At 49.8% G+C, this 9,819-nt stretch overlaps 1 pseudogene; it reads right to left on the bottom strand.

Moving 5' to 3' along the window:
• Positions 1-299: 299 nt before the first annotated feature.
• Positions 300-9,819, bottom strand: part of LOC101570415 — a 13,481-nt pseudogene continuing 3,961 nt past the window's right edge.

Raw genomic sequence — 9,819 nt, 5'->3', positions numbered from 1 at the left:
CAGTGAGCAGGGGAACCACTGACAGAGGACCGCAGCTGGTGCTGACCCCACCAGACCCCGGAACGACAGGCAGGGGACCCTGAGACCCCTCCCCCTACTCCGATGTGCTCTCATTCTGCTGTCAAGAATCACCGGATCATTTTACAAAGAACTTTTTTATATTGAAAAACACTTTCAGAAGTCCAAATCAGATTCAAGGCCACAGCTGATGTTCTACAGGGCAATGGGGAGCCGGAATTCAGAGGACAGCGGGCACACTCTAGTCACATGCGCTTGCAGCAGGAGACATGGCACGGGTCTCAGCAGAGGCTGGGCTTTTTCATGATGCGCAGGAACTCCTGCTCGTTGACCTCGCCGTCTCCATCTCGGTCGGTCGGCTTCATCAGTGAGCTCCCGCAGCTCCTCATCGGTCAGGTTCTCGCCCAGCTCCTTGGCCACAGCTTCAGATTTCTGAACGATATGGTCCCGGTCTCATCATCATCGAAGAGCTCGAAAGCTTTCAGGATTTCTTCCTTGGTATCTTTCTCAGACATTTTCTGAGTCATCACGGTCAGAAAGTCGCTGAAGTTCGTTTTGCCTGTCCCCTCCTTGTCAATTTCGCTGATCATTTTCTGGATTTCTTCTTTCCTGGGCTCAAAGCCCAGCGCTCTCATTGCCACCTTTAGTTCCTTTACATCGATGGTCCCAGTCCCATCTGCATCAAAGAGATCAAAAGCTTCCCGGATTTCCTGCTTCTGCTCTTCAGTCAGCTCTGGCTTGGGACTCATCCTTTTTCTGGGAGCACTTGACGCCATGTTTGCCTTTTTAAAATTGGAGGCCACCGCAGCCGGACTCCAGGGCCGTTGTTAAGGTAACCTGACTGGATATCTTGACCAAAAGAGGAGCTAAGATAAGAATAAAACTATGATTAGGGTGTGGGGAGGACCTGGGCATGGTGTCACATGCCTGCCATCCCAGCACCCAGGGAGGCTGAGGCAGAAGGATCAAAGTTCAAGCCCAGCCTGAGCAACTTAGTAAAATCCTCTGAAAAGAAAAAATGTTAAAAAAAAGAAAGGCTAGGATATAGCTCAGTATGAAGGCCCTAGGTTCATTCAGCAAAAGAGAGGGGGAGGAGGGGATGGACAAAAGATGGAAGGAAGGAGGGAGAGCAGGAAGAGGGAGGAAGAGAAACATTAGCAGTCCCTCTTTTTGTTCCAAGCAAGGGGTGTTTGGGACTTTGTGGAAGGCACAATGACTGTGTTTTTGTTTTGTTTTATTTTGTTTCTGGCTTATGTTCTGAAGAAATGACAATGTGGCTTTGCTTTGTGTTGGGGATCTCGGTTTCTGAGTAACCTGGTCTGAGGCTGGCATTTCGTGGATGGTGTGCACCTTGGCACTGGACAGGGTCTAAAGAGAGTGTCATGTGCTTCAGACTGGCCCAGCCACTCCGCTCCTTTCTTGGGCCTTAGGGAGGGAAGTATGGTGTGGCCAGGACTGTGGGTCTGTGTGTGCAGAGCCCAGTTCACTACTATGCGATCTCTTTGAGCAGCACATGCCTCGCGTGCCTGTCCAGGGCACGCCTTCCAGCCTGGCCCACAGTCCGGCTCACAGTGCGGTGCTCCATCCCTACAGTCCCTCGTGTCTTGGCCTGCGAGGCTGCATTTGGGGTAGCGTGGCCTTGGGTTCCTGCTGGGGCCTGGCTCTGGCTCCCCTCTCTGGGAAGCCTGGCTCCCTCCCAAGCAGAGACTTTGTTTTCATGGCTGTCTTGTTTGTCACCCACCTGGTGTCACAGCCTCCCACTAACTCCCATACCTACTCATCTGTGTCCCAAGAAAACCTGTCAGATATGAGTTCTTGCTGGTTTTGTGACAGTGGCCTCTGACTGGACAGATTTGGCTTCCTGGACCCCAAGGGCCTTCTTACTGCTCCTCATGCCTTATGGGGCGGTGACCTCACCTGGCATCAGTTTCAGGGCCCCAGTGACTCACTGGGGGATCAGTAAACAGCTGGGCACATGCCTGTCTCCCAAGTGCTCTGGGAAGCTCTCCAGAGATGGGCCGTGGCCTCATGCCCTTCCTGCAGGGCTCGGCTGGCTGTTGTCGATTTCCTTCCACGGCAGACAGCTCTGACCTATGGCTGGACTTCTGCCGCCTCTCTCCGTCTCTCCTGCCCAGGCTCTTTACTTCTGTCCCCAGCACAGACCTTGCAGTCCTTGCTGCTGTCCCATGTCTTCTCGTCCCTTCCTTCTCTTCTTCTGTGGTTTAGTCTGCTTTCTACCAGACAGATTTGCCCACTGCAAGACCTTGGACAAATTACTATGCAACTCTCTGGGCCTTAGATTTTCACAGCTGTAAACTGTGGCTAATGATCATCATTGCCTTCTGTATTGTTTTATGGGCTCTTCTTTTCAAACTGCATGAGTGATTAATGTACATATTTATTCATACAGAATTCAAGCAAGACTGGTGGAATAAAAGTCCCTCTGGCTACTGTCTCCCTGGGTTCTGACTCCATGTGATTGCCCAGGGTGATTTTCTTGGAATTTACATATGCATATGTACACATAGAAATATCTACATGTATGCGTGTGTGTGTGCGTGCGTGTGCATGTATGGGCTTTTAAATAGTCATAATGTAAGGATAATGAGTTAGGAGAATTTTTGTTTCTGAATCAACTGAAATTTTGGTTTTTTTTAAAAAAATCTTTTATAAAGGTAATGCCTGAAATCGAAGAATACGTAGTAATAATTTAATCCTGGTATTTACAGATATGGTACCAAACAACAAAAAGAAAAAAAAAAAAAAGGAGCTGAGAGGAAGATAGTAGCAACTAGTCGAGAGCTTCCGTTGTTTTGTAATTATCTCATTATTTAACTTTTATTTGCATATATAGCTTCAGTCAAAATCCTGAAAATAATCTGTGCTCTGCGTCTCTCCTATCCACACCAGCCTAAGGTCCCCCTGCATCAGTCTCACGCCTGCCTCCTCCCTCCCTGCCCTGCCATCAGCTCCTGGCTATGCACCTACTCCAGGATGCCCTGCACCCGAGCCAGCTCCGCCTCTGCACCGAGTCTAACAAGAGCACATTCTTCCCCTGAAAAGCTCTCTGACAGGCACATGTGCCAGTGCTCCATTCTGACTGGGCTCATATATGCTAACAGAGCTTTCCTAACAAGACTGAGGCTTGCCTAAGACAGAGGACTGGTGTTAAACATCCAACATGGCGAGCCCACGGCCCTCTGAGCTCCAGCCCTGCACAGTGCCACAACCACAGCACCATCATGCTTGGTGGCCCAGTGGCCCCTGCTCCAGATGAAACTGGCTCTGCCCTCTGCCCCTTCCCTTGGACGTTTCCGGAATATGTATCATAATTCAGTGTATCATATTCTGTTCTTGGTTCTTTAATCATGGGTCTTAAAGATAGATCTGTCAACCCAAACAGGCTTTCCTCATTCTTTTGTTTGTTTGCTTTGTTTTGCTGCAGAGGTTGAGCCCATGTGGCGCACTCACCCTACCCCTGAGCTACAGCCAGCCCCCCTCCTCGTTCCTGCTACGTGATTAGTTACATAATCATGTGAGAGCACTTTGCGTGTCAGCTGGCAAACAGCAACGCCGAGTGAATGTTCTTTACTTCACTTGGGTTCCTGTTACCCCGACACAATGGAAAACACCCTGCAATCCTGCAGTGCTGCGGCTGCAAACTCCCTCCCACGCGCCCCACGCCATGCAGTGGTGCCACTGAGTAGCTCCTGTCTCTGATCCCTTCACAGCCTCCTTTGTTCTCCTTTACCACCGTACTCTCCTACACACTGGTTTTGCTAGCTTGGCCGAAAGGCCCTTTCCCACCGCCTCCCATGTCCCAGGCTGGTCAGGCTCCCTTTCCCCACAGACACCCCTGTAAAAGCTGCCCCACACTGGCCTCAGGCCCCGGCAGTGGCCCTGTCTGGTTCTACGCTCCTCAACTAGAAGTTCAGTCTTTCAAAAGCCAGCTTTCTTAGAGTCTTCTATGCACAGCACTGTGCACGAAAAGTGCCCCGTAAGCACCTGTGGAATGGAAATCCGTGACTTCCTAAAGTCTAAAATCTTCTTTCTATTTCATGCACAAAGTTAGCTGCTGCTGTGGTATAAGACAAAAGGTAGTTTATGTTCTTACTTGCTGTGTGATTTGGGCGGGTCACTTGTCTCTGAGCCGTAGTTTCTTGACCTGCAAAGTGGGGAGCCATGATACCAGGAAGAATTATGACATAAGGCACACGATGAAGGTGCTCTAAAAATAGAAAAGTGCCACTAACACTTCTGCAAGTTGATTTCCAGCTTCGCACTATTCTGATGCAACCCAAGCCCAGCCAATTCTAGTCAAGCACTTATCCTACTGAGCCATCTCCCCAGCCCCTGAGCCCAGTTACTCTGCCAGCCTCTCTTCCTCCCCTGTGCCTGTTCATCCCCCTCTGGAGCTGTTGCTTCTCCCTCCTATGCCTTCTCACTTGGGAGCCCTGTTACTCCTTAATTCCTCCTCAGCACCCACATCTGTGCACTGTAAGAGCCTTTTGGGTCCCTTTCCCCCACTCCCGCGAGGCCTTTCCTTCCCTTCTTGCCCCACGTGCCACTCTAGGGCCCGAGGAGCAGGGCACAGGTGTGGCCGCCTCCTCTAAGCCCTGGTTTCAGGGACGCTCACAGAGGTGTTCAGAGGGGGCAGATAAAAGGGTGCCACACAGAGGCCACGCTCTGCGCAGGGAGGGGCTGACAAGACAAGCGAGCCATGTAACCCAAGGCAGAACTTGGACTAATTTTCTTCCTGGAGATTCAGGGCCCGGCAGGGCAGGGCTGCAGAGGTGAGCCCGGCAACCTCCGAGGCTCACGCCTTAGGAGGGAGTCAGAGGGAGGGGCTGGGCACTAATTGACAGGCTGGGTGCCAGGACGTGCCTGGGATGCTTTGGCAACAGGTCACGGGGAGAAGGAGGGAGGGAGACTGTCATGTGGGCAGGGCTGGCCCCCACTCATTAGGTCTTTCTAGGTCACTCTGAGTCCCCATGCTGTGCCGCAGGCCTCCTTTCATGTTTTTCGCTTGGTTTTTCTGACTCATGGTCTATGTCTTCTCTGATATTCTTGATGTTGCTGTGGCCCCAAGCCAGGATTCCAGGGTTGCACTGGGAGAAGCAACAGCGCTGCCTGCCACAGGCTGCCCATGACCGCAGCAGATACACAAGGCCCCGGGTTCCTCCCTGGAACTGGACTGTCACACTCACCGATGCAGGTAAGAGATCAGTGAACAAACACAAAAGCCTCAGCAGTCGGAAATGGCTAACACTAATACAAGCCATCCTGGTTCCTTCTGTGCCCGCCGCTGCTCCTAAGTCATGCCCTCATCTGGGGCTGCGCACCTCACTCCATACGCCGCTTCACACACCCACCTAACCTGAGCTCCCTGGAAAAGCAGGACTCAGCCGTGAGCAGCGCCCCCTCCCAGCACAGGCCCAAGTGCCACAGCCGGGGTCTGCTCCTCGCAGCAGCCTCTGCGCAGCGCAAACCACCGGCTCAGCACGCCCAGTCTCGGCCCCTTCCCACCTCTCGGTCGAGCAGGCCTCGCAACAGCCTGTGCGGTGTCACCTGACTTCCTGCCCCTCCCGGTGCGTGCTGCCCGGCCCTCCTCTCATCTCAGCCAGCACTCTGGGGCAGGACCTCCGCTTGCCTCCTTGAGACCAGCCTCCCGGGAGCCCCTGAGCCGGTCCCTCACCTCCCTGAAACTTTGGCTCCGCTGCTGCCTAGTAGCTTATCGCCTGCCCTGGTCAGCCACCCCATTTGCCTTCTCAATTTAATTTTACTTTGTGGTACAGGCTGAGTATCCTTCATCCAAAAATCTGAAATTGAAAATAATTCCTAAATTCAAAATTTTTTGAGTACCAGTGTAAGTGCCAAATTCATGTGATGGATCACAGTCAAAATGCAGACCTTAAAAATATAAAAATTAGCTTCAGGCTATGTTTATAAGGTGCATGTAAAACATAAATGAATTTCATGTTCTAACTTGTGTTCTGTCTCTAAAATACCTTATTGTGTATATACAAAATTCCAAAATATAAAAAAAAAACCTACACCTGAAACACATGTAGCCCCAAGCATTTTGAATAAGGAATACTAATCTGCACGCCTGATACATTTTAGTCATCTGCTTATTAATAACCCTCCAAACATAATCCCCACGAGGTCAGGGTTCTGTCTGCTGTCTCCTGTTGAGTTCCCCGATCCCAACACTATAGCAAGCACACTGTACATGCCTAATAAATATTTATTGAGTAAATTAATATTTCATGGATCCTTAAAATAATTCTTCCAGCTGGGTACGGAGGCGCTGCAGGGGGCTGAGGCAGGAGGACTGCAAGTTCAAGTTAAGCCTGGGCAATTTAGCAAGACTCCAGGGTTCAATCCCCAATATGACAGACAGACAGACTTTTTTATACAACATACAATTATTTTCACTGTATAGTTACAAAACTAATAAGAACTGAGTCAAATCTTGATATGCCACCGCTTGCAAAAGGCGTGTATATCCTTTTGCGCTCTGCAAAGCTTCATCAAGTGAAGGGGCCTGGCCTGGTGCGCTCCCCAGTGCTGGAGATGGCACTGTTCCCTTGCCACCCGCCCCAGGCTGAGCTCTCCCTTGGTCTGCCTGCTCTCAGCTTCCTGGGGTCCAGAAAAGAGGGACAGTGGCTTCCACGTCCACTGGAAGGCTGAATCACGAATCATGGGCGATCCCATTTTTAGCTTTCAACGCTCTGGGCATCCCATTGGCTGAACCTATAACTCCGCCTAGGGAATAAGGTGACAGCAACCAAAAAAAAAAAAAAAAAAAAGAAAGAAAGAAAAAAGAAAAAGAATAAGAATAAGGAGGAAGAGGAAGTGGTAGAAAAGATGGCTGAGAGGGGGAGAAAAGAGGAACTGAACAGAGAGACAGTGCATTCATGTTAGCGAATATTCCGCACATGGAAGCAGTCATACCCTCTTGTTCCCTGGAAAAAAGAGGTCTCAGGGCTGGTGGTATGGCTCAGTGGTCTAAAGCACCTACTTAGAACAAGCTAAGCAAAAGCACAGGGACCGCGGTTCAATCCCCAGCCCCACAGGCCGGCCAGCTCCACCCCCTGGTGGGCTAAGCTGGCCACACACACACAAAATAAATAAATATTAAAGAAAGAAAAAAGAGGTCTCAGCCCTTTGTCTTCGCTCCTCTCTTGTGATCCCCTGTGAACACCCACAGCTCCTTCAAAACTCTTCTCAGTCCAGTCACAGCACCTGTCCTACCCAGTTCTCCACACTGGGGCTTAGGAACTCATCTTCATTTTCCTCCCTTGTTCTGCAAAGACCACTTCAGCATATCTACAGAACTGAGTCAGCACAGCTGCAAAATATACTTCACAAGGGCCGGCTCCTCCGATCCCACTAGCTAAAGCCAACATCACTCGCCTAAATTTCTGGTCTGGTTTTCTCTCCTCAGGGTGGCTACCTTGTGTGGAAAGCCACTCGTGCCGAGTGCCTCTGGGTCTCCCACGTGCAGTCTTGTCTTCCTCCACTTCTCAGACCTGAACTGTGATCTGGTGCTTGCCCAACTCATCATTATCTTGCGCCGTCTTCAGCTCCAGCTTCCTGTGCTCAGCACAGCACGCTCACCCAAGGTACTCTTGCTCTGAGGTCTTTGCAAGTCTGTTCTGTCTCTCTCAAAAGCCCTTCCCACCCCTTGTGCATGTGCACTCTGCACCTGCCAGGTGGCCTCTTAGACCTCACCTCCTCAGAGAGGGCTCCTCAAGCGCCACTACATAAGGAATCCCTGCTATCAGGCTCTGTGCTGGACATTTGTAGAGTTGTCAGATTTTGCAGGTAAAAATACAGGACAGTCATTTCCATTGGAATTTCAGATAACTATCAATAATTATTTAGTATAAATATGGCCCATACAATATTTGGAGGACACTTACTCTGAAAAGTGAATTAAGTGGGCAGCCTCTATTTTATCTGGTGACCCTACATTCATGGCTTGACTTTATCCCCCTTCTATTTGTAGAGACTGTAAAGTAAAAACTTCATTTCTCAGCATCCTTTGCTACCAGAATTATGGACATGAATCAGATTCTTCTGATCTGATGTACTGCATGAGATTTGAAAAGCATATGTAAGGTGGAGGCACTGTCCCACGGAAGGGGTGAGGAGCCCACAGAGAGTGCCCAGGGGCTGCTGACTGCTAACCTGTGCTAGTAGAACTCACGGCCAAGATTCCAGTACAAGGTCCTCGCTAGCCGATCGCACCCCTGGAGCTCCATGAGGCCAAGATCCCAGTGTGGACCTCCTGTCTTCTGCTTCTCCAGCGCTGGCAAGTATGTTCTTGTGTAGTCTCCTGGATTACATCCTGAACTGCTTAAAACATTGACTGTGCTTTCTGCTTCCTGCCAAGGTCTTTGAATACAGCTCTCATCGCCTCCCTTCATCTCTCAGACTGACTTTGTGTGTGTGTGGTGTCTCTCTTCCTGCCAATGGTTAGGATTCAGTGTGCTCTCTCTTCCTGCCGACCCTAAGCTGCCTGACGTCCTGTGAGATCCCAGGGTTTTGGTATACAGACCATTCATGTTCTCCTTCTAGGCCACGTGAATGTGGGCTGTGACTCTAGACATAGCATAAATGTTCAGGTGTTGTTTTTAATTGAAATAGGTGCCTTAGAGATGGAGGAAGCTATTCTCGAGTTCTAAGAGCTAAGGACTGGAAAGGTACCAGTGGAAGTGCACTGGAACAAGCTGGGTCACCTGGGGCCTCAATTCCTTACATATGATATAAGGATCAGACCACATTAGTTAATGTCCCTGTCAATTCTGTTCAAATCTATGATTCTTTTGATTCAGAAGCCCGAATCCAATTAGCTACTTTAAGTGTGCTAAAAGTCCCCCTGGAAAGGTTAAGTCATTTGTTTGGGTGGTGCATTCTCCCTGATGGTAAGTAGAAATGAGATGCTGCTCTTGAATGTAAATAAGGTGAAGGAGATGATAGGTAAGAAAAGAAATTGAGAGCAAAGTCTATTCAGATAAAATTAGCTTCTAAAAAACCAAATTAGATTATCTAGTCTTAACTTAAAAGGAACACAGCTCAACTCCTTATCCTGGTCCCTCAGGATCTGAAACATTCTATATTTCATAATGACTGTCCCCAGTTCAGGGCCACAAGGGCTCCCTCCTCACTCCTGGGTCCCCTAAGTCAGGCAGTGATCAGCCCCTGCTGATGTTACCTGCTCACGTTTACTAACACCTGGCACCAGCATTGCACACCCTCGTATGCCACTCACTTTATGCTCCTGAAAACACTTTATCAGAACCTACAATTGCCTTATTATTTTTAGGGTTTTTTTTTTGTTTTTTTTTTTTTCAGTACCGGGGATTGAACTTGGGAGTTACCTTGGGCTTGCCAGGCAGGCACTTACGCCACTGAGGTATCTCACCAGCCCAACTTATTTGTTTCCTTGCTTGTTGTTGGTCTCTCCCAATAGACTAGAGGACAGAGCCGGAGTTGGACTTGTTTCTCACTGTGTCCCTAACTCCTGGGATGGCGCTAGACACACAGCACTGCTGAGTGACTGCAGGGACCACAGAGCAGATGTGCACCTCTGAAAGGAACACTGTGGAAAGGGCGGGGATGAGGGACCCTGGCACACCGAGAAGAGGAAGACAAATAGTCCAAGAGAAGAAAGGGTGGACAAAGAACCATGAGAGCCACTGGAGGGGGAAGGGCCGTGACAGATGACGGGTGAGCCCTGGAGAGGACCTTGAAGGAGGCACCATGTCTCCAGACAGGAAGATGGGGGGGGGG

This window comes from Octodon degus, unplaced genomic scaffold, assembly GCF_000260255.1.
Source record: "Octodon degus isolate 3935 unplaced genomic scaffold, OctDeg1.0 scaffold00405, whole genome shotgun sequence".
In the NCBI taxonomy this organism is placed as follows: domain Eukaryota; kingdom Metazoa; phylum Chordata; class Mammalia; order Rodentia; family Octodontidae; genus Octodon; species Octodon degus.
Note: the sequence above shows the minus strand (reverse complement) of the source record. Positions and strands in the feature narration are given on the sequence as shown.